Source organism: Panulirus ornatus, chromosome 2 (genome assembly GCF_036320965.1).
Source record: "Panulirus ornatus isolate Po-2019 chromosome 2, ASM3632096v1, whole genome shotgun sequence".
Taxonomy (NCBI): Eukaryota; Metazoa; Arthropoda; class Malacostraca; order Decapoda; family Palinuridae; genus Panulirus; species Panulirus ornatus.
Genome location: NC_092225.1, coordinates 15724443 through 15742985, shown reverse-complemented (window position 1 = coordinate 15742985; position 18543 = coordinate 15724443).

Below are 18543 nucleotides of genomic sequence, written 5' to 3'. Positions count from 1 at the left end.
CGCGACGGTATGACCCTTGAGCGCGACGGTATGACCCTTGAGCGCGACGGTATGACCCTTGAGCGCGACGGTATGACCCTTGAGCGCGACGGTATGACCCTTGAGCGCGACGGTATGACCCTTGAGCGCGACGGTATGACCCTTGAGCGCGACGGTATGACCCTTGAGCGCGACGGTATGACCCTTGAGCGCGACGGTATGACCCTTGAGCGCGACGGTATGACCCTTGAGCGCGACGGTATGACCCTTGAGCGCGACGGTATGACCCTTGAGCGCGACGGTATGACCCTTGAGCGCGACGGTATGACCCTTGAGCGCGACGGTATGACCCTTGAGCGCGACGGTATGACCCTTGAGCGCGACGGTATGACCCTTGAGCGCGACGGTATGACCCTTGAGCGCGACGGTATGACCCTTGAGCGCGACGGTATGACCCTTGAGCGCGACGGTATGACCCTTGAGCGCGACGGTATGACCCTTGAGCGCGACGGTATGACCCTTGAGCGCGACGGTATGACCCTTGAGCGCGACGGTATGACCCTTGAGCGCGACGGTATGACCCTTGAGCGCGACGGTATGACCCTTGAGCGCGACGGTATGACCCTTGAGCGCGACGGTATGACCCTTGAGCGCGACGGTATGACCCTTGAGCGCGACGGTATGACCCTTGAGCGCGACGGTATGACCCTTGAGCGCGACGGTATGACCCTTGAGCGCGACGGTATGACCCTTGAGCGCGACGGTATGACCCTTGAGCGCGACGGTATGACCCTTGAGCGCGACGGTATGACCCTTGAGCGCGACGGTATGACCCTTGAGCGCGACGGTATGACCCTTGAGCGCGACGGTATGACCCTTGAGCGCGACGGTATGACCCTTGAGCGCGACGGTATGACCCTTGAGCGCGACGGTATGACCCTTGAGCGCGACGGTATGACCCTTGAGCGCGACGGTATGACCCTTGAGCGCGACGGTATGACCCTTGAGCGCGACGGTATGACCCTTGAGCGCGACGGTATGACCCTTGAGCGCGACGGTATGACCCTTGAGCGCGACGGTATGACCCTTGAGCGCGACGGTATGACCCTTGAGCGCGACGGTATGACCCTTGAGCGCGACGGTATGACCCTTGAGCGCGACGGTATGACCCTTGAGCGCGACGGTATGACCCTTGAGCGCGACGGTATGACCCTTGAGCGCGACGGTATGACCCTTGAGCGCGACGGTATGACCCTTGAGCGCGACGGTATGACCCTTGAGCGCGACGGTATGACCCTTGAGCGCGACGGTATGACCCTTGAGCGCGACGGTATGACCCTTGAGCGCGACGGTATGACCCTTGAGCGCGACGGTATGACCCTTGAGCGCGACGGTATGACCCTTGAGCGCGACGGTATGACCCTTGAGCGCGACGGTATGACCCTTGAGCGCGACGGTATGACCCTTGAGCGCGACGGTATGACCCTTGAGCGCGACGGTATGACCCTTGAGCGCGACGGTATGACCCTTGAGCGCGACGGTATGACCCTTGAGCGCGACGGTATGACCCTTGAGCGCGACGGTATGACCCTTGAGCGCGACGGTATGACCCTTGAGCGCGACGGTATGACCCTTGAGCGCGACGGTATGACCCTTGAGCGCGACGGTATGACCCTTGAGCGCGACGGTATGACCCTTGAGCGCGACGGTATGACCCTTGAGCGCGACGGTATGACCCTTGAGCGCGACGGTATGACCCTTGAGCGCGACGGTATGACCCTTGAGCGCGACGGTATGACCCTTGAGCGCGACGGTATGACCCTTGAGCGCGACGGTATGACCCTTGAGCGCGACGGTATGACCCTTGAGCGCGACGGTATGACCCTTGAGCGCGACGGTATGACCCTTGAGCGCGACGGTATGACCCTTGAGCGCGACGGTATGACCCTTGAGCGCGACGGTATGACCCTTGAGCGCGACGGTATGACCCTTGAGCGCGACGGTATGACCCTTGAGCGCGACGGTATGACCCTTGAGCGCGACGGTATGACCCTTGAGCGCGACGGTATGACCCTTGAGCGCGACGGTATGACCCTTGAGCGCGACGGTATGACCCTTGAGCGCGACGGTATGACCCTTGAGCGCGACGGTATGACCCTTGAGCGCGACGGTATGACCCTTGAGCGCGACGGTATGACCCTTGAGCGCGACGGTATGACCCTTGAGCGCGACGGTATGACCCTTGAGCGCGACGGTATGACCCTTGAGCGCGACGGTATGACCCTTGAGCGCGACGGTATGACCCTTGAGCGCGACGGTATGACCCTTGAGCGCGACGGTATGACCCTTGAGCGCGACGGTATGACCCTTGAGCGCGACGGTATGACCCTTGAGCGCGACGGTATGACCCTTGAGCGCGACGGTATGACCCTTGAGCGCGACGGTATGACCCTTGAGCGCGACGGTATGACCCTTGAGCGCGACGGTATGACCCTTGAGCGCGACGGTATGACCCTTGAGCGCGACGGTATGACCCTTGAGCGCGACGGTATGACCCTTGAGCGCGACGGTATGACCCTTGAGCGCGACGGTATGACCCTTGAGCGCGACGGTATGACCCTTGAGCGCGACGGTATGACCCTTGAGCGCGACGGTATGACCCTTGAGCGCGACGGTATGACCCTTGAGCGCGACGGTATGACCCTTGAGCGCGACGGTATGACCCTTGAGCGCGACGGTATGACCCTTGAGCGCGACGGTATGACCCTTGAGCGCGACGGTATGACCCTTGAGCGCGACGGTATGACCCTTGAGCGCGACGGTATGACCCTTGAGCGCGACGGTATGACCCTTGAGCGCGACGGTATGACCCTTGAGCGCGACGGTATGACCCTTGAGCGCGACGGTATGACCCTTGAGCGCGACGGTATGACCCTTGAGCGCGACGGTATGACCCTTGAGCGCGACGGTATGACCCTTGAGCGCGACGGTATGACCCTTGAGCGCGACGGTATGACCCTTGAGCGCGACGGTATGACCCTTGAGCGCGACGGTATGACCCTTGAGCGCGACGGTATGACCCTTGAGCGCGACGGTATGACCCTTGAGCGCGACGGTATGACCCTTGAGCGCGACGGTATGACCCTTGAGCGCGACGGTATGACCCTTGAGCGCGACGGTATGACCCTTGAGCGCGACGGTATGACCCTTGAGCGCGACGGTATGACCCTTGAGCGCGACGGTATGACCCTTGAGCGCGACGGTATGACCCTTGAGCGCGACGGTATGACCCTTGAGCGCGACGGTATGACCCTTGAGCGCGACGGTATGACCCTTGAGCGCGACGGTATGACCCTTGAGCGCGACGGTATGACCCTTGAGCGCGACGGTATGACCCTTGAGCGCGACGGTATGACCCTTGAGCGCGACGGTATGACCCTTGAGCGCGACGGTATGACCCTTGAGCGCGACGGTATGACCCTTGAGCGCGACGGTATGACCCTTGAGCGCGACGGTATGACCCTTGAGCGCGACGGTATGACCCTTGAGCGCGACGGTATGACCCTTGAGCGCGACGGTATGACCCTTGAGCGCGACGGTATGACCCTTGAGCGCGACGGTATGACCCTTGAGCGCGACGGTATGACCCTTGAGCGCGACGGTATGACCCTTGAGCGCGACGGTATGACCCTTGAGCGCGACGGTATGACCCTTGAGCGCGACGGTATGACCCTTGAGCGCGACGGTATGACCCTTGAGCGCGACGGTATGACCCTTGAGCGCGACGGTATGACCCTTGAGCGCGACGGTATGACCCTTGAGCGCGACGGTATGACCCTTGAGCGCGACGGTATGACCCTTGAGCGCGACGGTATGACCCTTGAGCGCGACGGTATGACCCTTGAGCGCGACGGTATGACCCTTGAGCGCGACGGTATGACCCTTGAGCGCGACGGTATGACCCTTACTTTTGAACATGGGGGTCTGGTCGGAAATTGATACGGTCAACATTATCTCTGAGGATATAGGAAAACATTCTATACACACACACACACACACAAACGTAGGCAAGGCATGTATACTTGTGCTAACATGAGGTAAAGACATGATACATATAGACAAGGTTGAATATATCTGTATACAAAAATAGTAATCTTACACACACACACACACACACACACACACACACATTTCAGATACATATTTACAGTTGTTCATCTAACTATTCTTTTCAGAAGCCTTCCACTATGCTGGTGTTGCCTGCACGTGCCATCATTCTCCAGCCCTAGCCTCGGTGTCCCTCCCTCCTTCCCCAACCCAGGCTCGGTTTACCCTACCCTCCTCCCACCCCAGCTAGACTATCACCAAACCCCACCCACCCCCTTTTCCCCTCCTCGCCGGAGAGAGAGAGAGAGGAGAGAGAGAAGAGAGAGAGAGAGAGAGAGAGAGAGAGAGAGAGAGAGAGAGAGAGAGAGAGAGAGAGAGAGAGAGAGAGTTTGTCAAGTCATTTATTACACTGTCGAGCTTAAACAATGGCGGGACGAGCAGTGTACATGCTGGGTCAGAACGACCAGCCTAAATATATCCTACACGATGGTGGACGCTGCTATGGTCGGCGAATGAGAGTCTCAACCTTACAGACGGCGGGCACTGGGAGAGGCAGTGTGTACGTGTGTGTGTGTGTGTGTGTGTGTGTGTGTGTGTGTGTGTGTGTGTGTGTGTAAGTTAGAGAAGCAGGATGCGATCGGCTACAACAATAACCTCACTATACACCACCCCCAGCTCCACCCTCACACCACAACACAACCTCACTCCTCATCATCTCTTGAGATCTGATGAAATTGGAAGCCCCGCGAAGGGGTTAAGACAGTGACTGTAATGAGCTCAAAGTCTAACTTCAAGCTCCGCGATCCCCTTGTGTATCTAACGCATCCTTTGATCATAACTAACCTTCTGTATATATATATATATATATATACTATATATATATATATAATATATATATATATAATATATATATATATACACACTAGCCTAAACCAGGTACCGTCTAATCGCCCAGCCGATCGTCCCCTAAGGAAGGATGAACAGCTAGGATAACTGCGAACCAGCCGACGCGACCGGGACTCGAACCAATGTGAACTCGACCCTGGGCGACCCGAATGCGCCATGGCCAGTGACTCTCCACTGCTACACCAGGGATTTTCCATACGACATTCTTAAGGAACCGAGATTAAAATTATGTGAAATTTATCAGTGATTAATGATTACACAATGTATAATACACAAGTGATTACACAATGTGTAATTACACAAGTGATTAAAACAATGTGTAATCAATGTCGTCTAGAGGCTTACGTTGTCAAGTTAACTCCCGTTAAACGTTTGTAACTCCTATCAAACGTTTGTTAGAAGGGCAAACGTTTTATATTTCTTTCAATGAAATGAATCACTAACTGTAATTTGAGGTCATGGTTCATTTAACCCCCTCACCCACGAGGGTACGGTCGTCGGATCAAAGTGACGACCCTTGATCCGAGTTGTACGACCCTTGAGCACGACAGCACGACCCTTGAGCACGACAGCACGACCCTTGAGTACGACGGTACGACCCTTCGGTGCGAATGCACGACCTGTAAAGAAGGACGATACGACTAATGGTATGATGGGCTGGCCTTTGACCTGCGTAAGGTCAAAAAAGGGGCCGGGCAAATCATACTCAAGGCATCTTCACTTCGAACTCAAAGGGCATGTCGCTCCGCTATACTCCTAAGGGCTTATCTGGCCTTTCCCATGAGAACATAGAAGAGTCTACTCACGTCTACACATTTAACTTCAAACTAGAAACTAGTTTTACATATAAAATCGAGATAGTCCTTTTTATCATCTCTAAATAACCCAAGCCATCTTGACTGATAGGGACGCAAGTCGCCCAGCAAACTTACCCAACCCTTGTAGACATTTCATTTCTGGGTCTCCATGTTTATGTGATATCTGGCCCCCACAAGGCCCCAGTACTATCATGTCCTGTGAAGAGATATACACCTTTGCCATAACCCGCACTATCTTTGAGCCGTCTTGTCGCTTTCTTTCTGAGAGAGAGAGAGAGCGAGAGAGAGAGAGAGAGGAGAGAGAGAGAGAGAAGAGAGAGAGAGAGAGATGAGAGAGAGAGAGAGAATCACAATAACACCGAAGAACCTATAATAAACTGCAACCTAACCAGTGCTGCTCCTCATTCACACGACCCCTGATGGTGGCTGCCGGCGGGGGGACGCCCACCGATTCACCCGGGACTCGAACCTCGCCAGTAAAAGCCCTTTGACGTGAGCCAGATACGGGCGGTGTGTGCAACGCTGGGTCGTAAGATTAAGTGACGACACTCTCCCAGCGATGGTCGACTGCGGCAACAGCGCTCCTCCTCTTCTACACACACACACACAACACACACACACACACACACACACACACACACATTTCAGATACATATTTACAGTTGTTCATCTAACTATTCTTTTCAGAAGCCTTCCACTATGCTGGTGTTGCCTGCACGTGCCATCATTCTCCAGCCCTAGCCTCGGTGTCCCTCCCTCCTTCCCCACTCCAGGCTCGGTTTACCCTACCCTCCTCCCACCCCAGCTAGACTATCACCAAACCCCACCCACCCCCTTTTCCCCTCCTCGCCGGAGAGAGAGAGAGAGAGGAGAGAGAGAGAGAGAGAGAGAGAGAGAGAGAGAGAGAGAGAGAGAGAGAGAGAGTTTGTCAAGTCATTTATTACACTGTCGAGCTTAAACAATGGCGGGACGAGCAGTGTACATGCTGGGTCAGAACGACCAGCCTAAATATATCCTACACGATGGTGGACGCTGCTATGGTCGGCGAATGAGAGTCTCAACCTTACAGACGGCGGGCACTGGGAGAGGCAGTGTGTACGTGTGTGTGTGTGTGTGTGTGTGTGTGTGTGTGTGTGTGTGTATAAGTTAGAGAAGCAGGATGCGATCGGCTACAACAATAACCTCACTATACACCACCCCCAGCTCCACCCTCACACCACAACAACCTCACTCCTCATCATCTCTTGAGATCTGATGAAATTGGAAGCCCCCGCGAAGGGGTTAAGACAGTGACTGTAATGAGCTCAAAGTCTAACTTCAAGCTCCGCGATCCCCTTGTGTATCTAACGCATCCTTTGATCATAACTAACCTTCTGTATATATATATATATATATATATATATATATATATATATATATATATATATATATATACACACTAGCCTAAACCAGGTACCCGTCTAATCGCCCAGCCGATCGTCCCCTAAGGAAGGATGAACAGCTAGGATAACTGCGAACCGGCCGACGCGACCGGGACTCGAACCAATGTGAACTCGACCCTGGGCGACCCTGAATGCGCCATGGCCAGTGACTCTCCACTGCTACACCAGGGATTTTCCATACGACATTCTTAAGGAACCGAGATTAAAATTATGTGAAATTTATCAGTGATTAATGATTACACAATGTATAATACACAAGTGATTACACAATTTGTAATTACACAAGTGATTAAACAATGTGTAATCAATGTCGTCTAGAGGCTTACGTTGTCAAGTTAACTCCCGTTAAACGTTTGTAACTCCTATCAAACGTTTGTTAGAAGGGCAAACGTTTTATATTTCTTTCAATGAAATGAATCACTAACTGTAATTTGAGGTCATGGTTCATTTAACCCCCTCACCCACGAGGGTACGGTCGTCGGATCAAAGTGACGACCCTTGATCCCGATTGTACGACCCTTGAGCACGACAGCACGACCCTTGAGCACGACAGCACGACCCTTGAGTACGACGGTACGACCCTTCGGTGCGAATGCACGACCTGTAAAGAAGGACGATACGACTATTGGTATGATGGGCTGGCCTTTGACCTGCGTAAGGTCAAAAAAGGGGCCGGGCAAATCATACTCAAGGCATCTTCACTTCGAACTCAAAGGGCATGTCGCTCCGCTATACTCCTAAGGGCTTATCTGGCCTTTCCCATGAGAACATAGAAGAGTCTACTCACGTCTACACATTTAACTTCAAACTAGAAACTAGTTTTACATATAAAATCGAGATAGTCCTTTTTATCATCTCTAAATAACACAAGCCATCTTGACTGATAGGGACGCAAGTCGCCCAGCAAACTTACCCAACCCTTGCAGACATTTCATTTCTGGGTCTCCATGTTTATGTGATATCTGGCCCCCACAAGGCCCCGAACTATCATGTCCTGTGAAGAGATATACACCTTTGCCATAACCCGCACTATCTTTGAGCCGTCCTGTCGCTTTCTTTCTGAGAGAGAGAGAGAGAGAGAGAGAGAGAGAGAGAGAGAGAGAGAGAGAGAGAGAGAGAGAGAGAATCACAATAACACCGAAGAACCTATAATAACTGCCACCTAACCAGTGCTGCTCCCTCATTCACACGACCCCTGATGGTGGCTGCCGGCGGGGGGGACGCCCACCGATTCACCCGGGACTCGAACCCTCGCCAAGTAAAGCCCTTTGACGTGAGCCAGAATACGGGCGGTGTGTGCAACGCTGGGTCGTAAGATTAAGTGACGACACTCTCCCAGCGATGGTCGACGGCGGCAACAGCGCTCCTCCTCTTCTACACACACACACACACACACACACACACACACACACACATATATATATATATATATATATATATATATATATATATATATATATATATATATATATATATATATACATATATATATATATATATATATATATATATATATATATATATATAGAGAGAGAGAGAGAGAGAGAGAGAGAGAGAGAGAGAGAGAGAGAGAAGGTCGATAGATGGACCGAAGTAGATACATGGAAAGACAACATACACCATAGTTACATAACATTCTCCAGGACAGGACAAGTATAATTTCTATAATCAACAGGTGGATCACTTCTGCCACACTGGTCTTCAAGGCGACACGCTGCCGGGGTACGTCCCACCGCTGGCAGTTGACAGTGGACGCTTCCCCTACCGCGGCGCCATGCGAGAGTCTACCTCAACAAACATCGACCAATCAAAGTGCAAATATCAGAAGCAACATCAGTAGCGCAGGCCAGGGACGTGTGGGGGTAGAGAGAAAACATTGGCGAATCTGGTGGGAATATTCCTAGTTTTCGTCTTCAAAATCTGTGGGAGATCTCTTACGAACGTACGCCAAAAAAAACACAAAACGCGTAAGAAACTGCTGATCTTACGGGGGTATGTCAGTTCTTACGCCTGACACTGTGAACCTGATACGCATTTACATCCGTGGTTCAGAAAATCAATATTGGTCACTATGTTCACATCCTACATTACGCCAAAAAAACCAGTGTGTTCTTTTCAGGTTTGGTCACCGTATTTGAAGTAGTTGTGAGAACACTTAACAGAGAAGGTTTGGAGGAGGGACCAGAATTGAGACAGACGAGTTCCAGCGAAAGGTCAGAGGGAATGAAATTGGTCTACCATGAAAGAGAGAAGAGTGAGGGATGACCTGATCACGAACTTCAAGTTTGTAAAAGATTCCGTTTGATGTCAACAGGTGATACATTTGTCAATGTGGACAGCATAAGACTAGAAAAATCATAACTAAAAAAACATGTGAAAGCGATGAGGTTCCACGAGTGTAGAACTCCCTTCCCACACAGCAACATCAAACCATCATCAATGGATAACCAAACAAATCACAGCAGCGGAATTATAACCCCATCCTAAGCAAGATTAACTGGAGAATACACACGAAAGCAGTTTATATACCGAGGATCCGGGAAATACTAAAGAAAACATCCTGGGAGAGAGATATATAAAGCGAGAGAGAGAGAGAGAGAGAGAGAGAGAGAGAGAGAGAGAGAGAGAGAGAGGGAGAGGAGAGAGTGGGAAGGGTGTGTGTGTGTGTGTGTGTGTGTGTGCTTTAATGCCAGTGTCCTGGTGATGGATGGTGCCAATATGAGGGCAGTACTGGGATTACACCGATCACTAGCTGCCAGGCAGGCAGGGAGGGTGGGTGTGTGTGTGAGCTCTGGCGGCGGCGGTAGTTTTGAGGTGGCGAGGGAGGGAAGAGGCCAGGAGGAGAGTGCTGGAGGCTGGGGAGCAACAGCATGATTCACACACACACACACACACACACACACATACACACACACACACTGTATTCATGTACTAATTCACCACTTATATGTTCAACGAAATACATAATTATTTACGATGTAAACATATCCCTGTCTATCTGCCACCACCCTGGCTATCTACATGCATCTCTCTCACGTGTTTACCCAGAGCGTGGATACATCCAGACGAAATTTGATCCTAAGCTCTTCGATGATTGGTTAACTAGCAACCATCATGGACAACCAGTTTTGTAATGTCTGTCGTACATGAGCTGTGTACGTATTTTCAACCGAGTGGCTGCCTATGTTCAATTAACAGTTATCTATTTATTTCACACGCCAGTTGAAGATGCTATAGAGTACAGAAGGTATGGTCAAAATGGTACGCTAGTATAAGGATATATATATATATATATATATATATATATATATATATATATATATATATATATATATAAGAGGGTATGAGTGCCAGCCCAAGGGAAGAGCTGAACACATTTGGAGAAAAATGCAAAATACTGAAATACATAAAAAGGTGAGTGGGAGATAAACAAATGCTAAAATACATGCATGCATACGAAGATACAGATAGATTGATACACAGATATATAAATTGATAGATAGACAGACAGGATGGAGAGAAACAGATAGGCTATTATTAAAGATACGACCTAATTTAACTTTATGGATATATTTGATCACAATGATCAGGTTTATATACAAAAGAAACCATGAGTTAATAAAAACAACACATCACTAAGTACAGGTTTACCTATTCATACAATATCATTATAAGAATTACCAAGTATAAACAAAATTGAAATATAAAGATACCAAATTCTAACACCTTTTTAAAAGGGGGAAAAAAGGGAATATGATCCGTCATTTTTATGCTCTGGGATCCCACCAACTCGCTGATCACAGAAAGATGTGATAGAAAATTTGCAGTTTTACTAAATATACATATCATGTATATACATGGATACAAAATGATAATATAAAACTCTGATATCAGTCATAAGTTCTCCTACAACCAACGATGGCAGTTTCTTGCACCATGCAAACTGCCACATCTGCATACAACGGCTGGTGAACTCTTAAGTGAAATTTACCTTTCGTACACACACACACACACACAAATACCATGAATCCTTGGAAAAAATAAAAATCTACTGTAAATTTGCAAATGTAATATGTACATTGTGTAAATCACATTAGCAAACAAAGCATTTAATTATCTACTTTCGTAAATCACTTGAAACTGACATCTTTATTCATTATCATCTTCACCTTCTTCGTCAGTAAGACACTGCTGATAACTTATCTCTACATCACGAACTAAAAAGGACGAACATTGATCTCTAAAGCGTTTACTACCGTGCAAGATACGCTAAAACAGCTGATTTTCGTCCGTAAGTGAAAAAGAAATCTCACCCCGCGTAGAAAATGGGAAAAACTAAAACAACAAGGTTGCCAACTCACAACATCGAGGTGGCATACGACCATTACTGCTGCTCCTGGCCTGTATCTATGACTAACCACGCCCCTCGCTAGATCGATACTATAATCCCCTCAGCTTAACGACCACCCAACACACCTCCCCCTCCCAATTTCTCGCCTCCTCCCCCTCCCTTCCCATCCACTTCTCTCCACCACCCCCCTGGATAATGGCGTTAGTACTGATAGAAAACGGGTCACTGTGACCAGAGAAAACGATTATCAGCTCCAAACCTATGGTGGACTGTTCTAGTCTTCATGGGGATTTGCTTTGTAATCATAAGCTTCTATGCAGTTCGGTAAATAACTTTTACTGACAATATGTAATCGGATATTCACGTGGGTCTACTTGGCACAACACCTTAAAAGGCCACTCGACCATTCGCAGTAATTTCGTTTTTAGATACGCTGACAAATTAACAGAACCACAAAAAATGTTATGAATCTTACACTGTATCTATTGTAATATGCAAAACGGGATCTTTCATTCGAAGTTACTGGTTGTGTATTTACATTTTTTATTTCCTTCTTTACTGTTGTTTTCTCGAAATTCTTACTAGTTTAACTGACCATATATCTATGTCATCTTACCAAGTAGCAAGCAACACTTAAGGTACTGTTACACGTAGCTGCCCCTTCCTCGTTCTACAGTTACAGTGATGCACCGATGATCGAGTCTCAGAGAACCTATTACCTGCACCCTCTATCCTTCTTATCTCTGCTCTATACCCAGTCTTGTCTTCCTCACCCTACCTCCAGCAGCTCTCCACACCAAACCCCTCCCAAAATTCCTCAGCTCCTAAAATATCAAGTCACTCAGCATTGCTTCACATCAGTCACAAATTCAACGACCAGAGATATGGTATGGAATGAAGAGATGCAGCACTAATGAGGAACGAATCACTATTTCAGCTGTGGAGATACACAACTTTGGACTACATTCATCAGCAGATGCTGTCAATGCGCGGTCCTAAAATAACTTTGCACGAAGGCTCAAGAAATACTTCAATAATGGTAAGGGTCAGTAAATCAACTTGCTCCAGAAAGATATACTCATCTAAATTTCTCGTTAACATACAATTTCTAACTTCTTGTCCTTCTGAGTTGAGCCTCCATCCCAAGATTAAACCCGTTTCAGCACCAGAGTAGATTATACTCTCACTCGCATTTTCCAATAAAACTCCCACGGCAGTACACACTATACTTACTTCATGGCGTTCCATCTTAACTAATTTCCTGCTGGCTGTGGTGGGTGGGTGGGGAGGAGGTGCCTTCTGCTTTACTACCCTGTCCCTCTCGATAACAGATTAGGAACCTAAGATGTTATTACTGTCCGCAGGCAGGTAACCCTGTCATAGACCATCAGGGTTCTCCTGTTATCTGTCCTTCCATGCACCAGCTCCTCCCACTGAAGCCTCCTTCTCCTTTATCATACTGTCTCCATCTATCTTCCAGAGAAATTTTACGATACTATTATTGTCCTCCAGCAGATGCCATCGCCATTAACAATGAGGTCTTCTCTTACCTGTTCTCCCCCATGTACTCCCAAGATACTTAGTCCGACCCATGTACTCATATTTGTACCCATGTACTCCAGGTACTCCTCGTCTCACCCATGTACCATTCGTCCATATACTCCCATGTACTCTCCGTTCCACCCATGCACTCCCACGTAGTCTTAGTCCAATCCATATACTCATATCTGTACTCATGTACTCCACGTACTCCTCGTCTCACCCATGTACTATTGGTCCCATGTACTCTTCGTTCCACCCACGTACTCCCACGTATGGACTCCTCAGTTCACCAGCGGACTATCTCGTTTCCCGTACGTACTGTCTGTCCTCCCCCTGTACACCCACGTACAGTTCGTCCCTACCCTCTCTCTCCCCCTACAGAGGGCGCGTCCCATGAAGGGCAAAAGGTGGTCAAGTCATCATGCGCGATGACCCTCCTGACAGATTAATTACCAGCTGTTGGGCCTCCCTCTTGATTAATTACTCCCAGTGATTAAAAGAGAATGGATATAATTGCAGTAGACAGCTGGTTGTTGGAGATCCACTGGTGTGTGTGTGTGTGTGTGTGTGTGTGTGTGTGTGTGTGTGTGTGTGTGTGTGTGTGTGAGGACTGAATACTAGCAATCCACGTGTATGTGAGGGTGAGAGAGATGACAACAACTTGGGTCAGGGAAGGGTACTTGAGAAACACTTGGAAGTCCCATTCCGCCACCGTGACTACACATCTCGGTACCTGAGCGATAGAGAGACAGACAGATACACAGAAAGGGAGAACGTGTTTATCTATCGCCAGATACATATATCGAAATTCTGCCATGAAGCACACAAGCGCGTAGTGTTCAACGCACTGAACAGAATTTTTTTTTTTTCCAAAAGAAGGAACAGAGGGGGCCGGGTGAGGATATTCCAAAAAAAGCCCAGTCCTCTGTTCTTAACGCTACCTCGCTAACGCGGGAAATGGCGAATAGTTTAAAAGAAAGAAAGATATATATATATATATATATATATATATATATATATATATATATATATATATATATATATATATATATATATAGATAGATAGATAGATAGATAGATAGATAGATAGATAGAGAGACAGACAGATAGATGTAGATAGATAGATAGATAGATACCACGGTACATAGGTGTAGAGGAAGGCAGTGACCAGGGAAGTACTACTGCCTCAGTGTTAGAAGGATTAGTGACAACGGGTTAATGAGCCAGCACAGCAGTGGCTGTCGTGTTCCCTTGCCCTGGCCCAGCATCGCTTCTCTCTTTCTCTGCCTCACGTACATACACTTGGGTTGCTGGAGCTAAACCCACAAACACAAAACTCCTTCATATCTTGCGCTTAACAGTGACAAGACGAAGCTCACACGATATGATTCATCCTAAATCACAAGTCGCCTTTAACCCTGGGGACATAAGAATAAAAAAAAAGAATTTCCCACGTATTACCTGCAGTGTGTTGTAAGATGCGGCTAATGGAGGCGGGAGCGAGGGGCTGGAAACCCTCCCCTCCGCGCACTGCTACTTTCAACAATGGGAGCAGAAGCAGGAGCCAAGCGAGGTGTGCTCATCCACCTCACAAGCTCTGGATGCGGTGTCTGGATGTGCGTGGACGTCACCAACATGAGAAGGGAGGGACAGGTAGTATGTTTCCAGAGAGGAACTGGATGTTCTGACTCTGAGTGACACTAAGCTCAAGGGGATGGGGGAAGAGTGATTCAGGAATGTCCAAAGGGTAAATTTTGAGGTTAGCGTGAAGGTGAGAGGAAAGAAGAGGATGGTAGTGCTGATGAAGCAGAATTATGAGTATGGGTTCAAGAATACTGGAAAGGAATTTCTAAACTGATGTGAGTGAGAGTAAAAGTGAATTACAAGAGACGGATACGCGCCATTGTTTACGCACCTGGTACCGAAAGGAGTGAAGAAGAGAGGCGAATCTTGTGGAAGGAGATGAGTGAGTGCATCAGCAATATGATACAAAGGATCGAGTCTTAGTAGTGGGACATTTGAATGCAAGGGTCGGGAATGTGAGGGTATGACTGCGTAGCAATGGCGGGTATCCACCGTAAATGGAAAAGGTGGAAAGCTTGTTCAGCTGGGTTTTAAAAACGGGTTAGTGACTGGGAATACCTGGTGAAAAATAAATATAAATGCATACGCAAGTATACGTGGGTGGAGTGGTGATGAGAGCCAAGGGTCACTACTGGATTATGTGTTTACCGTCTGATCTTGGTGGAGGCGAGAGAGATAGACAGTAGTGGGTGCTGGAAATGAGGAAATCTAGGGTACAGACAAAGCAAAAACACATTCATACCCGCCCAATAAACTGATAATACCAGCACAGATACACATACATAGCTCTACACAAATATACATCCTACATCCTACAAGTATATATATATATATTCTATATACTCCCAAAACAAGTACATATTCATACTCTACCCCTTCCCAACACACGCACATAGACATACACATTAGCTGAAATGTTGACAGACATACGTACATGCACAATAAAACAAAGTCCAACCATACAAACGTGCACACATAAGCCTTCCATATACATACATACACACGCCCTCCATACCCATACAGACACGCTATATAAACAATACACACACACACACACACACACACACACACACACATTCAAAAGGCTCACCAACACGGCGACACGACTCCCTCCCTCCCTCATCCCTTGTCTGCCCCAGCCTTTCATCCTCCAAACGTGTTTTCCCTCCGATAAGGTTTCTTTGGGCAGAAGCTTCCACACCTCCCTCACGGGATCTGCCTGTCGCCCGCATACGAAAATTACGCCTGTCTCTTTCTCTCTCTTCACAACACACACACACACACACACACACACACACACACACACACACACCGCAAAATAATCAAATACACCTTTACCAAAATTTGTCGTCATTTCGTTAAACTTGTGTGTTAAACGTAGAGCTCCGTTTGGAAGTCCAGGTAGAGCTCATGATGAACGAAAGAGAGAGTGAATAAAAAAATCCGTGATACGGGGTTGACACGGATCGCCCGACCTTCATCTGTTTCCCGTTGTGGGAGACAGAAGGAAGGGGAGGGGAGGGGAGGGGAGGGGAGGGGAAGGGAGGGGAAGGGAGGGGAGGGGAGGGGAGGGGAGGGGAGGAGAGGGGAAGGGAGGGGAGGGGAGGGGAGGGGAAGGGAGGGGAAGGGAGGATCCAAAACAATATGGCTGCCTTGCGCACCATCACAGGATGGTAAAGTGCGGTCTTTTGTGCCACGATGGCCCTCGGAGGCTTCACATGTGTCCTTAACGATGGTAGTATCGTAACGAGTTATTGATCGCCTCGTTTCCCCCCCCCCCCCTAACTTCTACCCCCCACCCAACCCGCTTCCCGCTTCGTTTAAAGGGTCGAGGGTTCCGATCTGTCTTATTAACCAACATAAACACTCGCCCTCCTCACGCTCGTTATGTGTGTGTGTACGGCAAACCTCGGGCCAATATGACCTACGAGAAGAGACTTCTTTTTTCTTAAGTTCGAAAAGAAAAAAACGACGACTTTATCGGGTGCTGGTGGGCGTCCGCTTGGCACACAGACACATACATGCTTAAAGGACTCTTAGATTACATGCACAAATACGTATATCAATCTATTATCTATTTACAGACACCCTGGACCTTTTTGTGCACACTGTATATTCTCTTTTGCGCCACCCGGCACAACATGTGTAAGTGTACAATCAATACGCCGTTTCAAATCAAAATTCACACGTGAAACCCGATATATATTTTTTTTCGTTCAAACATCTGAGGAAGAGCCTTATATCATACCCACACACTGTAATTCTTCGTATAATTCGCTTATATACAAAGCGAATGGCATACAGTCCCACAGACGTCGTGCGATTCATTCCTCCCACACCAACAAGTTCCTTCGCTCCCATTCGTCGATGACACACCATCGTCTGCCACGACCTCTGGTTCCTCATACGTGCGTGGTCCTCATCCATCTCCCTTCCCATCGGAGGAGGACTGAAACTCCTCCAGATTCGTAGAACTCCAGCAATCATTTGGAGAGCACGTGTGTGTGTGTGTGTGCGTATGTGTGTGTGTGTGTGTGTGTGTGTGTGTGTCTATATAAAGTAAATAACATTACCTCCATCGAGGTGGCAAAGGCGCAGGAGTCTCCGGGGACGGGAGGGGAAAAGTCCCCCCAACCAACAAACAAGAGTGAAGGCTTTTGGCCACTACCACCAGACAACACACTGAGCTTCCTCCTCCCGTCACACACACACACACACACACACACACTTCTCCCGTCACCCCACCACACACACACACACACACACACACACACACACACACACACACAGTCCCCTCCCTCCCACCCAACCCTCGGCGAAATTATCGTAGGTAAATATGTAACACACTTCAGTCACAGTGTCTTGTCGTGTCTAAATCAGTTAATGAGGAGAGGGTAATGAGAGTAATGTTGGGAATGGGACGGTAGGAAGCCCCTGAGTGTGTGTGTGTGTGTGTGTGTGTGTGTGTGTGTGTGTGTGTGTGTGTGTTTCAGGTCAATCAAGTAATGGACTAATTTGGTCGAGGAGCTACAGCCGCTCTGAAGCCTTTCCGGGGGAGCTTTTACGCCCTCATAGCGATGCAGGAATGGCCGACCGGGTTTAATTGACAACCAGGAGTAGAGGAGGAGGAGGAGGAGGAGGAGCCTTAACCTAGCGGTCCTACGATCCGTTTCTAGGCAGAGTCCTGCAGGGTAATGTCATTCAACGAGGAGACATTAGGGAAAAAAGAATATTGAGATCGTCCCTCCGAAGCGATTCGCTCCGCCAGATTGTGAAATTAGATCCTTGTGGTTGTAGTCCTTACGGTTCCTTACGGTTGTGATCTACCCGGATCCTTACGGTTGTGATCTACCCGGATCCTTACGGTTGTAATCTGTTTCGTCACTCAATAATTTTTTCCCACAAATAATAACCTTGTGTAACGCAAAACCTACAAGGGCAGCTTAAGTCATTTTGAAATGTCATTCTTCTTCTGTGTGTGTGTGTGTGTGTGTGTGTGACACTACCATTTTCCCTTTCAGGTGGTGGACATCTATCAGACTTGAAGTATTTGAAAAATAATTCAAATCGTCTCTTCTTTCCCCTTGTAGAGACGTGAGGATAAGGTCTCATGTCTCCCAGAGCAACACGAGGGTACGACCCTAGAGCACACGAAGGTACGACCCTTGAGAGCGAAGGGACGACCACTGAACGCGACCAGCACGACCCTTGGGTATAATGATCAGTCCTTTGACCTGACCTTTGAAGAGGGGGAGTCAGGGCAGAAACCAGGGTATTATACCATAGCGTCGTACCGTCGTGCTCAAGGGAGTCG